General features: G+C 42.9%; 1 protein-coding gene across 8 annotated transcripts in view; it reads left to right on the forward strand.

Moving 5' to 3' along the window:
- The first annotated feature begins 5553 nt into the window (after positions 1–5553).
- Positions 5554–25531, forward strand: part of FOXP1 (forkhead box P1) — an 801754-nt gene continuing 781776 nt past the window's right edge. For 6 of the 8 annotated variants that reach the window (XM_030208060.1, XM_030208059.1, XM_030208070.1 and 3 more), the window contains exon 1: positions 5554–5657. The gene's annotated coding sequence lies outside the window, so the exon portion shown is untranslated. Of the gene's footprint in view, positions 5658–6664; positions 6706–19814; positions 19858–25531 lie in introns of those variants that run through there. The other 2 variants (XM_030208061.1, XM_030208062.1) reach the window with 2 other exon arrangements.

The raw sequence follows: 25531 nt of genomic DNA on the forward strand, positions 1-25531 counted from the left end.
CTGGCCCAGTATCCTGGTTCCAACAGTGGCCAATCCAGGTCACAAATAAATGGCAGAAACCCATATTATAGCAACATTCCAAGCTACCAATCCCAGGGCAAGTAGTGGCTAAGTCCATCTCAATAACAGACTATGGACTTTTCCTCCAGGAACTTGTCCAAACCTCTTTTAAATCCAGATATGATAACTGCTGTTACCACATCTTCCAGCAGCAAGTTCCAGAGCTTAACTATTCTTTGAGTGAAAAAAATATTTCCTCCTATTTGTTTTAAAAGTATTTCCATGTAATTTCACTGACTATCCCCTGGACTTTGTACTTTTTGAAAGAGTGAAAAGTCGATTCACGTCTACCCATTCTACAGAAATAGATATGAAGTTGGTCCTCTTTTCTTCATTACCCATTCCCTCTGAAAATTGCACAGAAAAAGGCACAGAGATTTTCACATGCGCAACGTGAGGGGAAAAGCAGCTGCAGGGCAGAAAATGTGGCGGAGAACAGCGCTGGAGGAAGACTGCCGGTGGGGCTCGGGGATCCCTGTGGCCCCACCAGCCAAACCAGAGGCCCCGAAGCCCTGTGTCTGCTCTTCCCTAGTCTCTAAGGGGGGGGGGGTCCGACGCTGGAGTTTTCTCTCTCCTTTTCCTTCCGGGACATGATCACCCGGGTCATCAGGAGCAGGAGACACAGACTCTGGCGCTGAGCCCACCCTTGGATGCCGGACCCATAGGAATCTTCCCCCCCTTGCTCCTCCCTCTTAGAGGCTAACTGATCAGTTCAGGAACGTTTACTCTCTATGCCCACAAACACCTCCTTCCAACAGAAAATTCCTTCTCACCCAGTACTCCCTCACCATTAATTGTCTTGTCTGTCTGTGTTATTTTAGATTGTAAGCTCTATTGAGCAGGGACTGTCTCTCTGTGTCAGGTGTTCAGCACTGCGTGCATCTGGTAGCGCTATACAAATGTTAACAATAATAATAATAATAATATATTTTTGCATGCAGGTAGCAAGAGCCGATTTGAAATTTACTGCAGGATACCTAAACACTTCCCGCAGTACGCACATGTGCTTATCGCAGCTTAGTAAAAGGGCCTCTTCATTACTTACACCACTCTGAATTTAATTGTTCGTTTATTTAGGAGTGAGTTTTCCCAATGAAAACATCACACCAGTGTAAATGTCACGTTGAAATATTTGTGTTATCTTTCTGGGTTTTGTTTTCAGCTGTCATAAACAGATGACTTCTAACTCTTCTCCATGCTTCCTTTGTCTTACCAGGAGACAATGTCGCCCCAGTACCCGAATACGCACAAAGATAATTGCAGAAACCCTTGGGATGTTGGAGGTGTGACACTCCAGACATTGAAAAATATTTTTAATTTGAAACAGAAACACCTATAATTAAAGTGATATCATTGTCATCACCAAGAAAGGAAAATAATGTTTATCTCTCTTGATCTGCATATTTACCTCCTTATGGGTGTTTACTTCTGGGATGGAGAGGAATGTCTTTCTCAAACTACAAATCTGAATCCTAAAGCAATTTAAGATCAGTCAATAAAGGAGAGGAAATCAAGGAACTGCGCCGATTTCAAGGACTGTTTGGCTTTTGCCCTGTAAATCGTGATCTGGCTTTAGCAGGTCTACTTACTGTTCATCTGCTCCCACTGCCAGATATAAGCAAGTTTTTATATATATGAGAGAAATTTGCAAACACATAAACAAACTTTCTTGGAGGTTTTGCTGATGATTGGTCTTAGTCAACAACAGGCTGCTGTGGTATTTCTGTCATAGTGATTGGATTTTGTTTCCACAGCACAGTGCAAGCTTGTGATTGTGACTGCTGAGGCTTTTTTCCTCCTTTTAGTATTCACATTGGTGCATTCAAGGAAGTATAAAATCGTTAAAAAATATTTGTAAAAAAAAAACACATCAAAAAGAATAAAAGAAGAAGAAAACAAAATTATAGTTGAAAACACTCATAAAGTGTTTTTGGTGATTGTTTTTGCAACTGTTTTATAGGTTACTTTAGTTCCACTTGTTTGGGTTTTTAAGTGTCGCTTTATTAGTGGAATTGTTCCTTGGATTTTGTCAGATTTCACTCTGCTAATCGCGCCAATCCAGAACTACCGCCAGTAGTTCCCACCCCACAATGCGCACCATTTCCGGCACTACAAAAATATTCTGCATGTTTGTAGCACCGGTGCTTACCTGGAGATAATTGGTGCTGCCCGATTACCGCCAGGGTGGTAAGTGCTTTCCCCCCCCCCCCCAAATGGCTGCGCGGCAAGTGGTTCACTTACCGCCCGGCCATTTCTTTTCTACATCAATGGCCAGCCTTTTACCCGCTGCGGTAAAAGGGGGACTCGGCCCGCGTCAAAAACACATGCTCAGGACCTTTTACCGCAGCTTAGTAAAAGGACCCCCCTGAGTCTTCATTGTGGTGGATTTTAGCCCCTGTATGAACATTTCCCAACTTGGATTTGGAAAGCAATAAAAGGTGGTGGGTGGGACAGATGTACTTAAGCTTTCTCATAGAAACACCTTTTAGTACACCAGGGGGGTCTTATATTAAAGCTTAGCTCAAATTATCTGCAGCAGGGTCCATTTTATTCCTATGGATTCTGCTGCAGATAATTCAACTTAAGTTTTAGTAAAATACCTCCCCCCCCCCCCCCAGGTCTTTAGTGATGAAGATTTGAAGCATACAGCACTGGTCTTGCGAGAAATAATGCAAACTAAATATATTTTCTTTTAATTCTAAGATATGAGAAGAAATTATTAGCCTGTCTTTGAATCCTAGAAAGTTTATTGCAACAGCCAGGTTCTTCAAAGCCATGATCTGCAGGGTGCATTTTGGTTCAGGACACTTGCTCCTTCATGCTGTGTCCCGTCTGTGAAATCAGAGACATCTCCCTTCTCAATTGTTAACACAGGCAGGGCTGGTGCAAGAGTATTGTGCTATTGTGCCCTAGATAACCCATCAGCCGTATGCACCCCCCCCCCCACTTAACTTGTCAAACCCCTAATCTGCACCTCCAAGACATCATGCTTTCAACTGTGCGTGCATCTCTCTCTCTATATATATACATGTACACACAAACACATCACATAAATAATGAAGGCACTTTCCTAAAAACAAAAGGGACACAATACTTATATTAGAAACCTTTTAATGATCAAATTTGATTGAAGGGAGACCCTTCAATCAAATTTGATCATTAAAAAGTTTCTACTATAAGTATTGTGTCCCTTTTGTTTTTAAAGGCCCTTTGTGCTGTTTTTTTTTTTTTTTTTGCTTGTGCTCAGTTCCCTCTCACACTATGGCCACTTTCCTAAAACCATTTCTCAGGTAAAATGGGTATTTGAAAATTACCCACACTTCTTGCAGGCAAAAGTAGGCAAGGACGACTATTTGAGTTTGTGTTCTGTGAGAATCAATTGCTTTGCTTTGACTACAGCTGTTTTTGCTACCCCCCCCCCAGCTATTGCCCTAGGCAAATACCTTGTCTTGCCTAATGGTTGGGTCCACTCTGAGTATGAATGGGCTCCTCCTGCTAAATAAATAAATATATTAATGAGTAGGGTTTATATATATATATATATATATATATATATATATATATATATTTGCCAGAAGATGGCGTCCCAGACCCTTAGTTATGCTGGAAACCCTTTGCTACTTTTTAACTTGTAGGGAAGATATTTTTATTTGATTATTCATCAAGAAGTCAACATGATAGTGTCAGAAATGTGACAAGCTGTAGCCCGCTGACCGTCCTATGATAAATGGACACGATATTTTTTTCTTCCCAACACTTGTGTCAAGCAGCAAACACGAAGCCTCATTTCGGGAAGGGGGGGGGGGGGGGTTGAAAAGAAGAAAGTATCCGATCCAGGATGCAAAGCAGAATTTAGCAAGCAGGGAACGAGGAATTTTAGAAAAAAAAAATGCCAAAGGATATGGAACAAATTGCACCTGTACATCTAACTCCAGCTAAAGACAATGCATTTTTTTTCTGTAGCTACAGTGATCCCCACCAACTCAAAGTGACTGCGTGAATGCTTTCCCCGTGCATTGCAGTAACGAAAAGTTGGCGATCTGGTGTGTACAGTGCAAGATCAGCTCGGAAAATAAAAGAGCCGGCAAGGGGTTTCAGAAGTTTATTTTTTTCTGGAGCTCGTGGGTAAGGGACTGCTCGGGGAAGGGGCTTTTAGGGCGGAATAATGCTACTGCCCTCTCCTCCCGGGGATCCCAAACTGCTCATCCCTCCGACTCGTTGCATTGCCGCGAGAGATACACTCGAGTTCCACTCTTGCTCCCGGCTAACTCCCTCCCTGCTTATCAAACTGTGCCGCCTCTTTATTTTCTATTCTGCCACTATCATTTTCCCCCCAATTAAAATGTCATCGTTCTGCTTTCTGACCTTTGACAGAACTTCTACTCCCCCCTCCTCTGTGAACCCAGTCCTGTTTTGTTTTTAATGTACGTCGTAGGTAGTAAACATAAAAAAAGACACAAGTACATTAACTCGGGGCCATCCCTCGTTCCCTTTCTATGGAATACTTCCGAAAATGAAAGATACAATTGTAGCGTTAAGCGTTTGTTCTGTGTTTTAGATGCAACCACAAAGCAAATGCATGCAAAACTAAAAATAGGTCCAAGAGGGCAACCCACTTTGCCACTCTGCCCTGTTTTATTTTTTTTTTCTTTTGCACTGCGCAGTTCCCTCGTACAGGGGTTTGTCCTTCGCATGAACTTTCACCTCCCGAACTCGCCTCCTTTCATTGGACAAAGTACAGAAAGGGAGAAAAAAAAAGGAGAGGGTCGGGGAGACGGCAAATCTCCTCCTGCCTCCCGCCTGACTGCAGGCTGCCACTTTCACTTTTACAAGAAGAAGAAGAAAAAAAAATGCTGCTCTTTCTAATCCTCTCCTCCCCCCTCCCAAATCATAATCCTTAAAAATATTTGCCAGCCCATTAGTTCTTCCCCATCCTGCCTACTATGAGCCCCTCTCCTCTCTCTTCCTTATCTCCCTGGCAGCCCAAATCCAGCCCCCTTTTCGCCTCTCCCCCACCCCTGTACCCTCCCCCTCCCTCCTCCTCTTCTCTCCTCTCTCCCTCTCGCCTCTTCTCTTTTGCCAGTGCGCGCGGCGGCTGAGCCTTGTTTACCCAGCAGGTGGATGTGACGTCAGAGACGCAGAACAGCAAAAAATAACAACATCTGAATCCGCGATTTATTTATTTATTATTATTTTTTTCTGAGAGAAAAGAATCCTCACCCCCCCCCCACGTCCCCCCTCCCCTGTCCTCTCCCTACCCCCCAAGCGTTGCAAAGTCGGGAGGGTGCGAGGAGCTGCCAGGGCAGCAACGTCCCGGCGGCGAGGTGGGGGGTGCAGAGGCGAAGGAGGAGAAGCGTGCAGCCGGGCCTGGGATGTGGCGGCTCGCGCCCTTGCTCGGCCGCCCCCAGCGCGCTGCTTTTCGTCTAATCTGTGCAAAAGAAGATATAGTCCCGAGCGGAGGGATCTGTTTGTTATTTATTGTGCGGGGCTGTTGCATGCTGTACTTGCCACACAAGCTCGCATGTGCCTCTGTTCATTAAGGGAAAAAGAAACACAAACAAACACCTTATTTTGCACCGAGAAAGCGTTTCCAGCGGGTGAGTTTGGTTTTCGTTCTCTTTGGATACTGGGCTTGCACTTTAGCCGCCTCTTTCTCGGTTGCTAATTGTTTGGGTTGGGGTTTATTTTAGGTTTGGTTTTGTTTTTTCCTCCCCTTCTCTTTCTGTCTCTTTCACCCTTTCTTATCACTTTTATTTGTCCAAGAAACAAACAAGAAAGAGAACAACAAGAGCAGCAAAAGAGCAACAACTTCCCTCCCCCCACCCACCCCGCTCAGTGCCCACGTGCAGGCGGCTCCGGGCTGCGGTGCTGATGCTTCGCCGATATTTGCATAAGTCAGATCAGCCAGATCTTGGCCAGGTCTCAGTCCCTCTCTCCCCTCCCCCACCCCATTTTCTGGTAAAGGAGCTGTGGGGATTCCCCCACCCCCTCCCCAGTTCAGTGGGGGTTCTGGAGAAGAAAATCTCCGACTTGAGTTGGGGAGAGGGGGGAAGTGGTGTTTGGGGCGTGTGCCCCCCCCCCCAGTGCCATCCAAGGAATGGGGTACCGGCGTCCAAACGATGCGTCCCCCCAGCCCGCTGCCCTTCCCTCTTTCACTTCCACTTTTGCAAACTTTTAGGGCGCCTCTTCTCATGTCTGAGTTTTGCGGTGGAAGGGAGGGACAGTGCCCCCTGTCTGATCGCCCCCCCCCCCGGAGGGTCGTGGGTTTTGCAGAGCTCGCCACACGCGATCTTGCCGCTTCCCGGGACGGCGATAGAAACGCTTCCCGAGTTGCAATCCGTCGGCGGGGACGGTTGTGCTTCAGAACTTGCAGACACCGAACACAAATGTACTTAAAAAAAAAAGTGAAAGATGAAGGCAGGACGAGGCAGCTCCGAATTTACACGTTACTGGCCGAATAGCCGCCTCATCCACCCTCACCTGTTGTGCCTGTGAACAGCAGACACCAAAAGTGACCGCTTTCTTGCACTTCCACATACTTACACGTGAAATCACAGGCTCGGCTGCATTCGCTAATACTTTGCTGACGGTCCTTGCAGGCTCCACCGTGCAGCGCAGAGCCAGAGGTTGCAGTGCGCGTCTCAGGTATTGCAGACAAGTTACTTTTTCCTGGACAGTTTTATGCGCTCTGCACGATGTTTTCGGGGTTCGATTTCATTGCCGAAAACCGAACCTTTAAAAGAGAAACTCTGATGAACTTTCATGTACCTTTGCGCCGTTCAGGCCAAAAAAAGCTCTTAGCGTATAGTTTATTAAGCAGGTTGATAAAAATGTGGCAGGGCTGCACATTTTAAATATTGTATCTTTTTTTGATTGTAAAACAAAAAGTAAAAAAAAAAAAAAGCAACTGAGGTGTAGATCTCTTCACATGAAGGCGGATTAGAAACATTTTTGGCCTATTTTCTCTTACCTCTCACTTTTATTGTAAAGTGAAAGGTGTTATGGAAAGTGCACCGAACTCTATTGAAGTTAAAGCACTGCAGATGTAATTATGCCTTCGAATGATAAAAGCTGGGATCAAAGTTCACCCGGGAGCTGTAAGTGCTGGTGTGAGATATAGTGACACACTTTACTCTTTTTTTGTTGTTGTTGTTGTTGTGACGATTAATTATTTCCAAGTCATTGTCTTTGACTGCTGTAGCTGAGCTGCTTACAAATCGTATTGATTTTAGTCTGTGCTCATTCGAACGTTTTGGCCTTATTTTTGTTCGAAGGCTTAACTGAAAGAAAAAAAAATTATTCAAATGACAATTATTTTCCAGAAGCAACTGTGAGGTCAGAATGGAAGAGGTGAACTCATCTTGAGCGTTTCCACCTTCTGAATTCCACCGGTGCAAATCGGAGCTTTCCGCTCTGTCTTGAGAGAACTGAGCCTAGCACAGATTCACTTTTTGGAAGTGTAACTGTATTTGAGGTTTGTGTATTTGCAACCTGCACACAGGGGGATGAATCACTTGTCTTGCACTAAAGAGGTCGATTCAAGTTTTTGTTGCTTAATCTTGAAAATTTTGTTTAGGCTCCTGTCTCAATCCCTATGGTGGGCACTTTTTTTTTTTTAAGTGGCTTTCAGTGTTGACTGTGATTAACACACACTTCAAATATGGCCTTAAGAGGTGGATTAATTTTGAGAAGTCTGGTATTTTGTTGCAGGAAGGTTGCTTTTTCATAAAGTGAACAGATCTGTGGTAGCGGTTGGCAGCTTTAGTCAGTGCAAAAGTAATTTTGGTTTGATGACAGCAACAATTTAACCTGCTAAGGCTGTTAGTTAAAGAGATAATATGTGTTCTTTTCAGGTCCATGAGAAGCAGTTTATACTGTACACATTTGAAAAATTCTGTGTAGTGGCAAAACCTCTGCAAAGGCATATTTATAATCCCTCAAATAATACTGACAAATGAATCCCATATTTGAGTGCACTTGTCAAGTTTTGTTTTAAACTTCTATAAAATGAAATACACAGAGCAGTAAGTAGTGATTGTTCTAAACCTGTTGATTAAACGCTTGCTGCTAAGAAAGGAAAGATTGTAGCTTGAAAATTTTATACTGGCAGCTTTCTTTTTTTTCTTTAGTTTTTGGATTAGTTATTGTGTGTATGTGTGAGAGAAATTCACTTTTTTTTAAAAGTAAACAGCCTGTAGCAAGTGAACCTTGACAATCCAGATTAAAGAAGGCAGATCAAACGAGGGTCTTGCAGAGCTGTTGTCGGGGGTTGCTTCAATGAAAGCCTGACACTATTGAGCGAGGCAGCAAGACGGCATGCAAAAAAAGAACCATTAGGAATGGAAAAATTTCAAGATGAACTTTTGGAAAAAGTGCATATGCTGAATTTACATTTTGGGATGAGGAGAAGATACTGCGTTTATATTTTGGGAGGGGGATCTGCAGCTCTGTTGTTCTCCCCCCCCCCCCCCGGTCCCCCTGAGGGACAAAAAAGAGTGTCACGAAACTGAGGCCTTTAGGCAACATTTGAAATGCCTGACGTTAAAAATGCATTAAAATAAAGAAAAAAAAACACAGTTTATTTAAACAAGTAATTTGAATAGTAAATAATGCAGGCTTCCTTTTCCACAGCAAGCAGCCCCCCTCCCCCCCCCATAAAAATTGAAGGCTTATGTCTTAAAGCTTGGGGCATTATTTCTGAAAGAAAATATTTTAGGAAGTGTTCTTTTCTGAAAGCGTTTCAAAATCCCCTGGGTTGTCTGGAAGAGGGTGTTGGTATGCAAGGGGAGATAGGGGTGGGGAATATGCCATTCTATTATAGACAACAATAGTTTAATTGTCCTTGTGATTAATGACACTCTGGAATTTAGGATACCTTGGGGTAATGTTTCAGAATGATTTTGCACCTACAGTAAGGCAGAGAGGATGTTCGGGATGCTGTGGAAGTTACTTATTGTAGAGAATATCAATTCTTAAAGTACGGTAGTACATTTTATGGCAAAGTGGACTTTCCAGTACTCTGAAAGTCCTTACTTATTAGTCAAAATGCAGTAGCAGGAGGTGCTGTGAAAAATTAACATTTCTGTTCAACGGTATACTGAATCTTTAAAATAAGGTGTTTTGTTCACCTCCTCCTGGCAATAAAGAGGATCCCATCACAATGAGTTCTACACTTATGTTAAAGGTTTTACCATGTTAACATTGAGCCTTTTTAAAATGCGTTCATTCCTATTAATACTCTGCTTTTAAACACTCAGCATTGATGATTACATCTTGATTTTTAGCTGTTTGTTTTTTAATTGTATTTTGTTACCTGCCCAGTTAATAGGCGGGTTACAAATAATAGACAAAGCATGCAGATATATAATATTTAAAAAAGTAGGAAATAGCATGAGTGCATAATATATTTTTTTAAGTGGTAGGATAAGATTTTTTTTTTTGTGTGTGTTCTCATTTTGGCTTGTTCTCCTCCTACATGTGTTATTGTGAGTGTGTGTGTGTGTAAAACCACAAAATAAAATGGGCCAGATATAGTGACAACAGAATGGCTTGAGCATGATTTAAGCATTGCAATTGAGAAAAAGGTTAAGCCCATCAAGCTATTTATTTATATTTTAAGTTTGACACCACCTGTTTTGGTGGAGTTTATAGGTTGCATTGGAAGATGTACTGTTGAAAATGACTAAACCCAGGTGCAGAATGATCTCCTGTAAGAGAATGAATGTATTTCTTACAACCAGGTTTTCTGTCTCCGGGATTTTATTAAAGCACATTAGTGCCGATGCAAGGGTTAATATATGTTTAAAAGGAATTCACTCAGAGGTGTGCAGCAAAAATGAGTCAACCTAAGCAATAAACAATTACAGCACTAAAAATATTAAAATAATAGTACAAGGTATGGCATAGTATGCTACATTACAATATCAACACAATATGCAATAAAAGATTTGAATAGCACAGGCTGTAAGCAAGATGGAAGAAGACAGAGTAACGGGCATCAGAAAATAAGGGGACTAATTTAGGGGGTCTTTAAAACGGGCCCTGCTGCAGATAACTCGAGCTAAGCTTTAGTAAAAGACTCCCTTAAAGAGTTGCATGTGAAGTCAGAAAGGTGCCTGAATGTAATGTGTTATCCTTCTATAATAGGTGCTGGCTGCATATAATAGGTGTGTTTGTGTGACTAGCAAGTTAAGTTACAACTTCCATTAAAGACCTGGTTAAAGAGCCAAGCTTTCACCTGCTTCCAGAAGTAGAGAGAGTCTTGTGTTAAGCAAAGTGTGGAGACTCTTCTGGAGAAGTGTTGCTGGTGGGTGTGGTTAGGGATACTCTGTAGGAGGATCTTTGTGAACTTGGAAGTGTGTAGAGGGGAGATCCTGTTCTTCTTTACTCTGGACCATTTCCCTTAAGGTCCTTGAAGATCAGGCATTTAAATTTAGCCTGTATTGTACTGGTAGCCAGTGAAGTCTTTCCAAAAATGGTGTAATGTGGTCACGTCACTTACAACTTTTTATTAGTCTTGCTGCAACATTCTGAATCAGTTGGCGCTGGTTCAAACTAGAGAGTTGCACAGGGACCCCCATCTGTACTAAAATAACCCTCGACTTGCGGTAAAATAACACAACTTATGCTATCGTTCTGGAAAGGAAAGATATCAGAGATGCACATTTCCCATACCTGACATGGTCCTGTTGATAAATAAAATATATTTGATTTTGTCTGTGTCTTCTGATTTTGTGAGGTTTTTTTTTTCCATGCCTTTCCAAGATCTTCTGTTTGCATTTCATGTTTCTCCATGTCTGGTATCCATCTTCTCTACTGTGTCCCTATGCCTGTCTACCCATGGTCCAGCCCCTCATGCCCCCCTCCTCAGCTTTCACCCAGCCTCTATCAAGCCCTCCTCCATCTCACAATCTCTTAGGGGCCCCCTCCAGCCATTACTCACAGCACTGGGAGCGATGGCATGGCTATATACTGCCAGGGTTCCCGCGGTAGTGTACTGCCACGCCAGCCTACCTCCCTAATCCTTGGCACTGCTTCAAACCCCTCCTCTTCCCCTACATGCTGATTGGGCTCTGCAGAAATTTGAGCTCCTCATTGCAAGAAGTTGGCATAGTCTTGAAGTTTGAAATCCCGTCAGGCTTCCCCAACTTCCTGCACCACTGTGGCTCAAGTCTCTGCAGAGGCTGATCATTGTGTAGGGTAAGAGAAGGACTTTGAAACAACATTGATGATTAGGGAGGTAGGCAGGCTGGCATGGCTGTACACTACAGCGGGAACCCCGCAGGACCTGTGTCAATCTCTGCAGGATCCCCCGCAGGAGGAGATTCTCCCCCCCCCCCCCCCCGCAGTAGCTGTGGGGTTCCCAACAATCCTGTTCCCGTGCAAACCTTTTGTAGTCAGACCATTGTAGAGTGCACTACAGTAATCCAGACTTGATGTTATGGCATTCACAACTGTGACCAGACTTGCCTTCTTAATGTAAGGAGAACATTAACATGCTTGCATAAAAATCAATATTAAAATACAGAATGAAGGAAAGAGATGCAAAATAATGCAAGTTACTTGGTTATTATGAGTAATTGTACACCGCCTTGAGTGAATTCCTTCAAAATGGTGGTAAATAATCCTAATAATAAATAAATTGCAAGTGTGTTAAGGCATAAACAGTTAACTATATTAACTATATCTCAAACATAACATTTATGTAAACAGGTGGTTTATTTGCATGCTCTGCTACACTCTGAATATCATTATTTAATAAATACTGCATTTACCTAGATGCATATTTAGAGGCCTGACATTTAACACTGCTTAGCTTGAGTGTGGCAAATTGTGTTGTTGGAAGCTCAGGCGCATATCCTCATAGGGAGGGTTCCATTCCAGTAAGAACATAAGTATTGCCATACTGGGACAGACTGAAGGTCCAGCAATCCAGGTCACAAGTACCTGGCAAGATCCCAGGGTGTGACAGCCCTAATGTTTGCATGTAGGGACATTAGTGTAGTTTAAACAAATTATTAGTGATCATAAAACCATGAACTATTTATGAATTAGTGGGCGGAAGTGCATGCATTGAAGAAACTTGTATAGCCTCAAACTCCATAGGAGTTTTTGCTCTTGCAGGGATCTTGAATGACCACAGCTTCAAGGCGCTAGATTGAGGTGCTTTCAAATAGCTTTAGAAGGGATTAGAATAGATCAGCTGCAGTGGCTTCATGCTTACAGTATACATATTGCATAGCCCCAGGGGAGCAAGAGAATCTTTCTCCTTTGTATTTTTGCATCAGTTCCTAGACTGAATCAGAGGTATCCCAAGATTACGTTTGGCAGAACCACCACTGTGTATGTATTGAATGGCGGTCATGACTGAACAACCTGATGTCCCGAGTATACACACCACACTTTTGCTGAAAGAAAATAAAAGTGAGTAATTTTAAGGAAAGGGCTAAGACCAGGGCTCTAGACAACCACAAATGGGAAACCCCACTAAGCAGAGCTAAAGTTCATGGTTTCCTAATGACTGTGTCTCTCTTTAGCAAACACTGTGTGGCTTCCATTTTTCCCTGATTGTGGTGGCAGAAATGAAATGGTAGGTCTTGAGACTGGGTTTGATCCCTTTTTACCTATAGCAGTACAGTAAATTAATGAAATGCTACAGACTTGCAGAATAAGCCCTGGTTTAATTTGCCCACTGTGTGAAGCCACATAAAGCACCGGAAACTTCTGTGAATTTCTGGTCATGCGTAACGGATGGCTTCTGTGTTAATCCATTTCTTTGACTTAACGCTGCTGTAGGTCTGATTTGTTGTTGCTTCGATTTAAAGGGAAATATATTTCACACCTAGGTTTAAGAAATTAAAAATAAAAACAAAGTGTCTGAAGAAATGTTAAGTGTTGACCGCCCCCCCCCCCCCCAGTTGTCTATTGGGTTTGTCAACACAACTTGAAAGTTTTGCATGGTGATTTTTCTCACTAGTAAATACAGACGAAATCTGAATTTGAATGGGCTGCTTCGCATTGTTTTTCTAGGATTAGAAAAAAAAAACTTTTTAATAAAAACATGGGCACGTCTTGTCTTCTCATATCATATGTTGGCTACCACTTCTCTTGTTCGAAGGCCAAAATTCCTGGGTAACTTGTGCCTGATTTGGAATTTTTTGCCTGTCATCTCTGCACAATCACCATTGTGAGTTCCGAGCTGTATGCTTTGTGTTTAAACTCTTTGAGTTATTGTACTTAAATAATTGCAAAGAGTAAAAAGCTAAGTAGGCCACACCTCTTGTTGCACCCCCCATATTGTGCTATATGACAGTAATAAAGTAGTAGTTAAGGCTTTGTGTATTTAAAACATTTTTATTCCTGTTGCTTAGGGAATGATGCCTAACTTTTTTGGATAAGAATGTTACAATGTGCAGGGGTCCTTTTACAAAGGCGTCCTGAAAAATGGCCTGTGGTAGTGTAGGCGTGGATTTTGGGCGCGCACAGAATCCTTTTTCAGCTTGCCTGTAAAAAAAGGCCGTTTTTTTTTTTTTTTGCCGAAAATGGACGTGCGGCAAAATCAAAATTGCCATGCGTCCATTTTGAGTTTGAGACCTTACTGTCAGCCATAAACCTAGTAGTAAAGAATTTGGGCGGTAATGACCTACGTGTGCCAGATACCACTTGGCGTGCGTCCGCTATGCACGCGATAAAATAAAAAATATTTTTCAGCCGCGCGTAGCAGATGCGCGCCAAAAATGAAATTACCGCAAGAGCCATGCGGTAGTTGGGCTGTAACTCCATTTTGGCACTTGTTGGGCGTGCGTAGGTGCCTACGCGGCTTAGTAAAAGGGGCCCTTAGTGACGTTCCAGTTCGTCTCCAATGGATGCCACACTTTGTTCTCGGGGAAAATAGTTCAGCAAGATACTCTGAGGAGCTCCCACCAGGACAATCCAGAATGCTCCCATTTCTTTCTATTATCAGGGCTGGTGAACTTTCAGCTTCTTATTTCCCCCCCTCCAGTTAACTCATCCCCTACGCTCACCTCCGATGTCTCTGTTCTACTGATGATGATCTTCTGGTTTTATCATCACCCACTTGATTCCGTCGCTCTACCTCCCGTTTGACTGCTTTCTGATATGTTGGTTCAAAGCTCTGGAATGACCTGCCCCTTCACATTAGGAACCAGCCCTCTTAAAACCCACCTCTTCCTTACCTGCTTTTCCTCTTCTCTCTGTAGTGTGTGTTTGTTATACTTTGTAATGGCCTAGCTGTCTTGTAAACAGCTGGGCTGGTGGTTGGGAGGCGGGGATAGTGCTGGGCAGCAGGGCCGTGCCTAGGGTCTCCGGCGCCCCCCCCCCCCCCGAAAACGATCGCTACACTACCCGCCCTCTTCTCCCCAGATCCTTTTCCTTTTTGTTTAAATTTACCTCTCCGGCTCGCGGCAGCGTAGCGTTAGTGAGAAGGAGGCGGCGCTCCCCCGCCCCGATGTGTCTTCTTCCCTTCGCTCAGTGTCCCGCCTTCTTCTGACATCATTTCTGACGTCAGAAGAAGGCGGAACTGAGCGAAGGGAAGAGACTGACATGTCAGGGCGGGGGAGCGCCGCCTCCTCACTAACGCTATGCTGCCACGCGCCGGAGAGGTAAATTTAAACAAAAAAAAAAAAGGACAAGGATCTGGGGAGAAGAGGGCGAGGTAAGCATGGTGCAGTGGGGCGCCCCCCAGAGGATGGCGCCCTCCTGCCATGCTTACCTCGCTTACCGTGTCGGCACGGCCCTGCTGGGCAGACTTATACAGTCTGTGCCCTGAAGAGGACAGGTACAAATCAAGGTAGGGTATACACAAAAAGTAGCACATTTGAGTTTATCTTGTTGGTCAGACTGAATGGGACCGTGCAGGTCTTTTTCTGCCGTCATCTACTATGTTACTATGTTATGTGTAGGCCTTTGCGCAGTAAATAAATAAATAAATTCCTAGCCCCCTCTGCCAGAGTATCTGATGATTAAACTCAACAATCATGATCACTAAAGCTGCACCCCCTTCCCAGGTGATACCATTAAAAACTCATAATTGGACATCATTGGTCTGATTTTTTTAATTTTTTTTTTAAGGTGTTAAATGTTTAGCAGTGGCAGATAAACATGTAACTCTGCTAACCACTGATTATTCCAAGCAGTTGTTTAGTGTTGGTGCTGAATTGGCTAAGGGCAATATTCAGCTATCTAGATCATGTGTAGAACACATTTTCAGCTGGATTCGGTAAATGGTAGCCTGCAGTATTTTTTTTTTTTTGTTTTTTAGCAGCTTTATAAATTTTTATGTAAGTTACAAATACATAGAGTTAAAGGATACTGCAATTGTATGTATAAATTCAATGGCAAAAAGCCAAAACAGTAACACACAACAGGTAATAGGAAAAACAAATGGGCAGAAAAGCAGAATAGAGTATAATGTAATAAAGTAAGTCATCCGTGCGACTAAATTTAGTTGTGGGCAGTTAATGCCAAGTAAAACTTGGTGTAAATACCAATGCCTAAATTAGGCATGGACCAGGTGTATTCTATAACAATGCATGTATAGATTTTAGAAACGCCCATGGACGTGTCCCATTTTCACCCATGTGACTTAGAATTTACGAGCATCACAATACAGCTTAGACCTGTGTGTAAATTGTAATTAATGCCAGTTAGTGTCAATTGCTTGTTAATTGGCAATTGTCAGTACTAATTGTCTTAAGCTGCACACGCAAATCCTGAATATGACCATATTTGTGACTTGCTCGCACAACTTAGTCGAGCTATATAGAATCCGGGAGAAAGTGTGCATGTAAATTGCTAACAGAGACCTCTGGCGCATTAGACATTTCCTTCCAAGAGAGCTGTTTCGCACCCTTGTGCACTGACTAGTACTGTCCCACCTTGATTACTGCAGTGGGATTTATGCGGGCTGCAAACTCTGTCCCCTAAAAAAAATTCCAGACCGTCCAGAACACAGCCACAAGACTGATTTTGGGTGAGAATTGATTCGCACATACGCAGCCTCTGCGCTACAACCTTCACTGGCTGCCTGTACAGGAACATATCACCCTTAAAGTTTGTGCTTTGACCCATAAAATTATCTATGGGCTTGCGCCAGACTACATGCTGAGCTTCATTGATCTTCCACCCAGGAACTCTGTGCCTACTGCTCGGTCATATCTTCAACTCCACTTTCCAAGCTGCAGGGGTGTCAAATACAAGAAGATTTTTTCCTCATCTTTCCGCTATTGCTGCCCAAAACTGTGGAATGCTCTGCCGAGGCACCTCAAAATGCAAACTGACCACACCCTCTTCAAGAAATTACTGAAGACCTACTTTGTTGCAACCTACTCCACTAATTCCCCTGCTGATTAATATTCCCTTACGTTCCCCTCCCTGCTTAGTTTTCCGCTGTTAGTCAGTGCCCCCATGTTTTTATCTTTCTCGCTTATCTGTATCTTCATAATTTGTAATTCCTCCTATTTTTCTGTAAGCCACATTGTGCCTGCATGTGTGGGAAAATGTGGGATATAAATGAACCATAAATAAATACACTTGGCTCAAGAAAATGCATATAATGAAAATTGTTTACAAGTATGTGTGCTCTTTTAATTGTGCTTACTTGGATAATAAAGGTTTTGGAAGGGGTATTTTATTTTTTTTTTTGACGGATGATAGATTGAGGTCTAGTGGAAATAACTTTGAATGAGCTCTAATTGAGTATTAACAGAGCGCTCCACAGACCGGTCTGTTAGGGTGCTGTATTACCATTGACTTCTGAGGCCTTTTCCCTTCTTTTTTATTACATTGTTGAAATAAGTGTTTGGTGTCGGTGTATTTGAGCCATGTCTGTGGTGGTCTTACAAGTCTAAAAGCAGCACAGGAGTTTTTACAGTGTGGACTAAAACCCGCTGAAAGATGTGTGGTGCCAGAATAAAGCAGGACACCTGTTCCTGAACCAGTGCCACTAACAAGCCTCTGAAGGAAATGAGGGGAGATTATCAAACATACCGTGTTTCCCCGAAAATAAGACACTGTCTTATATTAATTTTTGCCCCCCCCCCCCCAAAATGCGCTAGGTCTTATTTTCAGGGGCTGTCTTATTTTTCGTGGAAACATCGGGGTTGGCTCGCCCGCCCTCCGTCGCTCCCGGAACTAACCTTAAACGCCTCCTTTCACCTTCGCAGCAAGCAGCAGCAGGGCAGGCCACTCCTTCCTTCCGTGTCCCGCCCTCGCCTGATGTAACGTCCGCGAGGGCGGGGCACGGAAGGAAGGAGCGGTCTGCCCTGCTGCTGCTTGTTGCGAAGGTGAAAGGAGGCATTTAAGGTTAGTTCCGGGAGCGACGGAGGATGGGTGGGGGGGGGGGGCGGCCTTGTCCTGTCTCGGCGGCCCTGTTTTCTAACAAAAATTTGCTAGGTCTTACTTTCGGGGGAGGCCTTATATCTACCAATTCAGGAAAACCTCTACTAGGTCTTATTTTCGGGGGATGTCTTACTTTCGGGGAAACAGGGTAGGAACAGAGAACTTCCCCGGAGGAGATGAGGGTGAGTTGAAGTGGAAGGAGAATGCCCTAAGAGGGGAAGCCAGTAGGGTAGGGGTGGACTGAGAGAGAGAAAATGTATGTGTTGGGAGGAGTCCTTTAGTTTTGGTTATGTGAGTTGCACCGAGTATGTCTTGAGTAGATGGGCTGGTGGCATCATCGGAAGCACACCTGTTTTGTGTGGTGATGCTCTGGTCTTCTATGTTGAACTTTCTTTGCCAAAGGGCCCCCACTTGAAAAATGGTGAAGGTGACATTTTAAGGTAGCTATTATTAAAGGGCCGGCTGGACATAACTGTAATCTGAATATTGACAGGAAAGCTATTAGTCTTAACATTTCATAAAACTCATTATGAGCCCAAGTGCTTGTAGACATAGGTTTCTTCTGTGTTTTACCCTTTTGGTGGGGGGGCCTTTGTTTTCAGCTGCACATCTTGATACCAACCCCCCCCCCCCCCCCCCCCCCCCCCGCTTCCCCAAAATTGCAGAAATTTTGTTTTTCTCAACATGTGAAATCCAGGTGTACATCTTGGCACAGTTCAGAGTACTGTTGTAGTTCATAATGAGTGAATATTTTATTTTCATTTGGACCAGCCTAGAAAAGTGGCACAGTTAGGATCTCACCTTCAAAGAGGTGTTTAAACCGCCCACGTTAGACAGCTAAGATTTTAACATTAGCTTTTTTAATGGAGCTTCTCTCTGAATGCATTAGGGGTTTCTGTTTAGCTACTGATGTTGTAGATTTCAGTAGGAATAATGATATCTGTAATAGTGAGTTCCCTAGTAGAATAAACCATCCCAAATTTATCCTTCATTCCTTCTCATTTTAACTCGCAAAAATAAATGCACATGAGGGTCTCCCTTCATTCCTCCTTTTATGATCAGCAGGCAGCACGCCAAACAAGGGAGCTGATCCAGCTACAGACCCTACGCCAGCTCCGAAAGCTTGCATTAGGATTTGCCAGCAAGAGAGACCCACTGAAGAGATCTGACAGGTGTGGGATTTTCTCACAGACTTGTGAACCTAACCCTTCTCCCCCCCCCCCCCCCCCCCACAAGGCCTAGAGGTCCAATGAACCTCCAGACCTCCCCACCCCCCCAACCCTAAAAAGGCCCTGGTGGTCTAGTGGGACCGCTCCCCCCTTCACCTACCCATCTCTAATCTGCTGGTCAGCAGAACTTTTGTGTTTACTGTTTGCACTTTATTATAAAGTCCATCTGTCCTGCATTGCACCAATCACTGGTGTTTCTAAAGACTTGATTTGGTATGTACTTTCATGCATTCTCCTCCAGTTTTATAATCAAGCGACCATTGCACACAGACTGCTGAGGCAGGCCTTGCTGCCGAAACACGTTGCTGTGTCCAGTCCTATTTCATCTGTTGTTAAAAGGTGTATATATATATTTTTTTTACATGGCGTCTCCTTGGCTTTTTGGAAGTGTCCTGTTGATTATGCTACTCCTTGGTTGCTGTTATGAAATGTCTCTGCCATTTTCTTGAGTTGACCTTGGACCAGTGTGTGTGACATGCTCTGTGTCCAGTTGATGTGCTCCTGTCCTCTGTATATCTTAAAGTAAGTGCAAAAATTTGCCTCTTGGTGCATAGCGGTGCTGTTTCTGGCACTGTTAGCACCAGAGTTTATATGTGCACCTTTTATTGGCACAGTAATTAAGATGCAGATTTGTGAAATGTTGGAACTGAATGGCTCTAGGTGCCTGGTGGAAAAGTATACAACAAAGTTGATTTGGTGAAATAAGTCTCTTCTTGCTTTACCACATCAAGTGGATCTTACTTTCATTATGCTTTTGGCAGGAATGCTGCCTGAAGTAGAAGCTGAGTGTGAATTAATCAAAATAGACCAACGCATGAACCCCCCCCCCCCCCCAGGTCAGCTGTAGATGTTACTTTTGGCATAGTAAATAATTAAAAGGAAGTCTTCCCCCCTCCCCTCTGTTTTTTAATATTAGTTTTATTTTTTTGCTGTTGGTCGTAAAGGTGAGCCCATTCCCTAGGTACTGGTTTTCTCTCTCTCTCATTTTTTTATTTTTAAGTGATTCAGAGGTTAAAGTCACAACATGTGAGACTCTGCCTTTCCTTCCTCCACAGATAGGTAAAATGAATTCTAATTGTAAGCGATAATAAGCATACATTATGTTTTTGTAAAACGATTTCAGACAATGGTCATATAGAACTCTGCTTTTTTTCTTTTTTTCCACAGATTTCACCTTGGCTGTGTCTCCTTCTGTCTTCCCATGATAGCTGTGTGTATCATTTCTCATTTGTTAAAAATAACTATCTTGTTTTAGAGCCTAGAGAAATCAAATAGCTTAGGGAGTGAGACAGGCTTGTGTTTGGATTGCATTTTTCTTACACGTTCACAAATCGTGTTGTAGGCAGATGCCGGGGGCAGATGCTTTTGCTGCCTTGAAAAATTTGGGCATTAATTTGTGTTCAGGTGATACCCAAACTGAAGCATAGCAAAGGGGATGTGAAGGCTGAAGGGCAGGCAAAGGATAGAATGAACAGCAGCTCCCTGGGTAACACCCAACAGTGTGGGAAAGTGAGAGAAAATACCGTTCATTCAAACCTCAAAGGTAAATTCTTCAAAGGGGGAGAAAACGCGGGCCCCAGCAGGCGCTCCAAGTGCCATGAGAGTGCTCGGTGGGCTCTAAAGGGAGTTAAACAGCCGCTGAATAAGGGGGCACAGAGCTCCTAGCTTGAGTCAAACCACAGAAGTATGGAACGAATAACCTTTTGTTTAAAATTTAAGAAAAAGAAGTGATCTATTCCTGTGAAGTCTATAATTGTGCACATCTGTGGAGGAGAATTTCAACAAAGCCACTTTTCAATGGATGAGTGATAAGGTTTTCTAATCTGCAAAAATAATAAACTTGCATGTACTGGTTGTAGCCTGATAAATTTGGCCATTTAAACAACTCGTTTGGAGAAGGACACTTAAAGTATCTATGAGCTCTGTACATCAACATTTTCTGAAGAGAGAAGCAAGCTTATAAGCACTGTTCCCTCAAAGCTGAGCGGGAGTCCTCCACCTACAGCCCTGCCAGTGGGTGGTGCTGTTTCACCATCACATTCTCAGTAGTGAAGCTCTGCAGGACTCCAGGGAACCTGCCTGTCTCTAGCTATTGAAAACACAATATTGAAGCAACACCTCCTGCTGGCAGCAGTGCAGTTGGAGGAGGACTGCTCAGCTTAGATGGCACAAAGCTTGTGAGATCGCCCCGACTTTTGGGTTTGGTGTCCCATCCATACCAAATTTTTGGGACATGTCAGGTGGATTTGATAACTCTGATAAGGGGGTGGGATTTCTCTCCCCCCCCCCCCTTGCTCTATGTGTGTATATAGGCTGTGAAAAATGTGCAGTTCTGCATCCACACTTCTTTAGTTCTAGGCTGAACTTTCTTGTTTTTTAATTTGCTGTAACACGTGTGCATTCATGTGCTCTGTGACTAGGGCAGAGGTACAGTGATTGAAAAAACATTTACCCACCACCTGATTTCCCCTACTATTGCATAACAAAATATTATATTAGACAAAAGGAACCTGAGTAGACAATAATACTGTACTTTAAAAACTGTATTGTCATTGCATTTAAAGAGCAAAAGACCCCTTTTACCAAGCTGCGGCAAAAAGGGGGCCTGTTCTGGCATCGGTGTGTTTTTTTTTTTTTTTTTCACGCCTACCGAGGCCCCCTTTTTACTGCATTGAGTAAAAGGGACGTCTGTTCTGCAGGAAATGGCCATGTGGCAAGTAAAGCACTTGCACAGCCATTTAAGGGGGAGCTCCCCCACTAACCCGGTGGTAACAGGGTAGCACACGGCACTGCCCAATTACCGCCTGGTACACTCCGGCGTTACAAAAATAAATATATTTTCGTCACGCTGGATATGATGGCGTCCTAGGGGTGGGAAGTACCTCTGGGCTACTGCGGTAGCCCGGCAGTACTTCCTGTTTAGCTAGCGGTAAGCCTGCGTTGGTCTTACTGCCGATTTTTGTAAAAGAGGCTCAGTTATCTAACGCCCATATCACCAAGGTGGCCCCTAAACTTAATAATTGATTGCACCTTTAGCAGCAGTAACTGCAACCAAACACTTCCTATAATTTGATATCGGGAATTTTAGCCCACTCTTCGTTGCAGAACTGTTTTAATTCAGACACATTTGTAAGTTTGTTTTTTTTTTTCATTCCCATTTCAGGTCCTGCCACAGCATCTCTATCGGGTTTAAGCCAGGACTTTAAATTTTTGAATTGATCTAGTCACTTTTGCTTCTCCTCAGACATTCTGATGTAGACTTTTTGTGTTTTGGATCATTTTCTTGCTGCATACCCCAGTTGAGCTTTGGCTCAGACAGATAACAGGGCATTTTCCTTAACTGTTTTCCAGTACAGTGCAGAATTCATGGTTCCTTCAAGAAAGGCAAAATTTTCCAAATCTTGATAGCATCCCTACACCATCATGTTTGAATGTTGGCAAGATGTTCTTTCTGTGGCATGCTGGATTTGCTTTACACCAGGCACAATGGGACCTGTGTTTGTTTGTTTGTTTGTTCGTTTATTTAGATTTTGCTCACACCTTTTTCAGTAGTTGTCCAAAGAGTTCCACTTCCAATATAGCTGTCCGTAGGACATTATCCCCGAAAAGGCTTGGATCATCCAGCTGTGGTTTTGCAAATGTGAGATGAACATTGATGTTTGTCTCGGATAGCAGCAGTTTCCGCTTTGCTACTCTCCTGTGGACCCCATTTTTGCCCAGTCTCTCTCTTATTGTGGAGTCATGAACACTGACTAAAGTTCTTTGGATGTTCCTTCTGGGATGTTTTATGACTTCCCAGTTGAGTTGTTGCTGTGTCCTTGGAGTAATTTTGGCAGGCCAGCCACTCCTAGGAAGATTCATCACTGTTCCAAGTCGTTTCCATTTGGAGATAATGGCTCTTTCTGTGGTTCAGTGGAGTCCCAGAGCTTTAGAAATGGCTTTATTGCCCTTTCCAGACTGATAAATATTTCTTCCTATTTTTTAAAAACTTTTTTTTGTTTTACATGATATCCTGAAAACCTGACTGGCAAGGAGTACTCCAGGATCAGACTTAGGGAAACACTGACCTACACTGAAGATCTGTTATCTTGATGTGTCCCGGATCACCTTTGCTGACTGAGAGGCCCCCAGAATTAGGTTGGTGTTCCTGCCGCTGCATTCTTGAGATCCAGCAGGCTATTCTGCTTGCAGCAGGCAGTGCAGAAGACATCCTAGATCACCTTTGCTGGCCGAGAGGCCCCAGCACTACAACTCGGCTTTCCTGCCGCAGTCTGCGACGTGTTCCCAAAGGGGCAGGTCCTGTCCCTTTGGAACAGGCTTCCTTGTTCTTCTATGGGGAAACGTAAAGGAGTCAAGAGAGAGACTAAACAGCCTGACCTTACTCGAGGACCAATGGATTTTCGTCTAGAGCAGGCAATGGCTTCCCAACCATTTTTGGCTGAGTACTTCCTCATTGTCTGGAGCTTCTCTTTCCCCTGTGGGTCCTACCCCACCCCCCAAAAAACTGTAATGCACGTTGAGATGAGTAGTTGATCTAGAAAGGAGACGAGTCTGAAAGATCTCTCTCTTCTGAGCAACAGGTTCCAAGTACTGGATTAAAGCTCCTCCTGATGTTAGTAGTTTTCAGGATGCTTCCTTGAAAGATGTCTTACCAGCTATTTATAAAATTGAAAAAATCTCTTCAGAATAATCTTCTAAATTTGGTAAAATTACAGAGGAAGCGGCAATGAAACTTACTGATCAAGAGTCTAAAATAATATTGATTCGCGAATTGATAAAGTTTGAGACTAAAATTGGCATTCTTAGTTTTTCTTTCATCTCCACCTAGAATCTCTTGAGAACTTAAATCTGTGGGTTCTTAATTTTCCTGTGACTCATTTCCTTGCACCTTTACAAGTCTTTAAAATGTATATGAAGGATATTCTTCAACTTACCTATGAAGACTTAATGGTTACTCAGTTGTACTATTTACCTACAGGTTCTAGAAAGAAACTGTGGATTTCTCCCCAAGCCCATCTTGTTAATTGCTTATGGACTCTTCTTTTAGGAAGCTATCCAAACCTTTTTTTAAACCCTGCCAAGCTAACTGCTTGTACCACATTCTCTGGCAACAAATTCCAGAGTTTAATTACACGTTGAGTGAAGAGAGATTTTCTCCAATTTGTTTTAAATTTATTACTTTGTAGCTTCATTGCATGCCCCCTAGTCCTAGTATTTTTGGAAAGAGTAAACAAGCGATTCACTTCTACCAGTTCCACTCCACTCATTATTTTATAGACCTCTATCATATCTCCCCTCAGCCGTCTTTTCTCCAAGCTGAAGAGCCTTAGCTGCGTTAGCCTTTCCTTGGGAAGTCACCTTTCTCTGTACCTTTTCTGATTCCACTATATCTTTTTTTTTTTTTTTTTTTTTAATGAGATCCGGTGACCAGAATTGCACACACATTCAAGATGCAGTTGTACTGTGGAATGATAAAAGGCATTATAACGTCCTTCGTTTTTCTTTTCCGTTCCTTTCCTAATAATACCTAACATTCTATTTGCTTTCTCAGTCACTGCCGCATACTTAGCAGAGGGTTTCAATGTATTGTCAACAATGACAACTAGATCCGAATTCTGGTTGGTGTCTCTTAATGTGGAACCTTGCATCATGTGACTATAGTTCGGGTTCCTCTTTTGCACTTGCTCACATTTAAACTTCATCTGCCATTTGGATGCCCAGTCTCGTAAGGTCCTCTTGTAATTTTTCACAATCCTTTTGAAATTTAACAAATAGCTTTGTGTTGTCAGCTTACAAATATAGTCATAAAAGTTTATGAAAACCTTATTCTGCATGTAAAATGGGCTTTACACATGCAAAAAAAATTAAACTCTGTTTGGTGTGACTTCATGATTTTGCTTTTGTGTATTAATGTTTTGATGGCTCGTAGAGTGTATTTGTTATCACATTTTTTGTCCCGTATACTCTGTTGCCCTGAACATGTTTTTGTAGTGGAAGACGTTAAATAAAATACATATATTCTTGGACATCCTTCAATATTACTTTGCAATCTATAAATCGTCATATCCTGAACCATAATTCGGCCTCCTTTTCATTGGACTTCAATGGGATATTTCAGCAAATCATTTGTCCTGCTTCTTTGAACTTTATCCTAATATTTAAATTATTCTAATCTTTTCTCAGACATTCATATCTTCTTCTGGGATAGCCTTTGTAAAAATGGTAGTACCTCCACTATGTATTAAATGATTGTACCAAATCCTGTCAGTCTTTTGATACATTACCCGCCAGAGTGAACTTGGTGACAAGCCAGGCCCATGTCAGTGGAGGAACAAATGAATGGCTCTCACTGTTTAGAATATTCATAAGCCAGGGCTGTGCCAGGAGCTGTAGGTTGCTGCTTTTAGTCATTTTTGGAAGTGACAGAATGATACATTGCACATCTGGAACTCATAATCTGAGCCCTAGTGCTAAACTTCCTGCTTATTGCATCATCTGTGTGTGGTTCTGCACCAGTGATTCTCTGCTTGGGAAGGCCAGAATTGGATTCACTGTTGCCCTCTTCCAGAGCAGATTAGAAAAAAATTGCTGTGCTCCACCTGTACAGAGCTAATTTGGCAGGTCAAGATGCCTGAGGGTTTGAGCATCTGTTGGAGATCACCGCCTGCTTACCTTAGGGAAATCAATAAGGTATAGTGAACCTAAAGTAGATATACAACTTCATCTACCAAAAGGAAGACGATTGGTTTCTTAATGTCCTCATCTTGACTTTGCCCTTCTCCTTGGTAAACAAGTCGATTTAGGGGATACATTATTTTACAAGGTTGTATTATGTAACAAACATCAACTTATAAGCAGTTATACAGCATTTTGCATAAATGTGG

Source organism: Microcaecilia unicolor, chromosome 6, assembly GCF_901765095.1.
Source record: "Microcaecilia unicolor chromosome 6, aMicUni1.1, whole genome shotgun sequence".
NCBI lineage: Eukaryota > Metazoa > Chordata > Amphibia > Gymnophiona > Siphonopidae > Microcaecilia > Microcaecilia unicolor.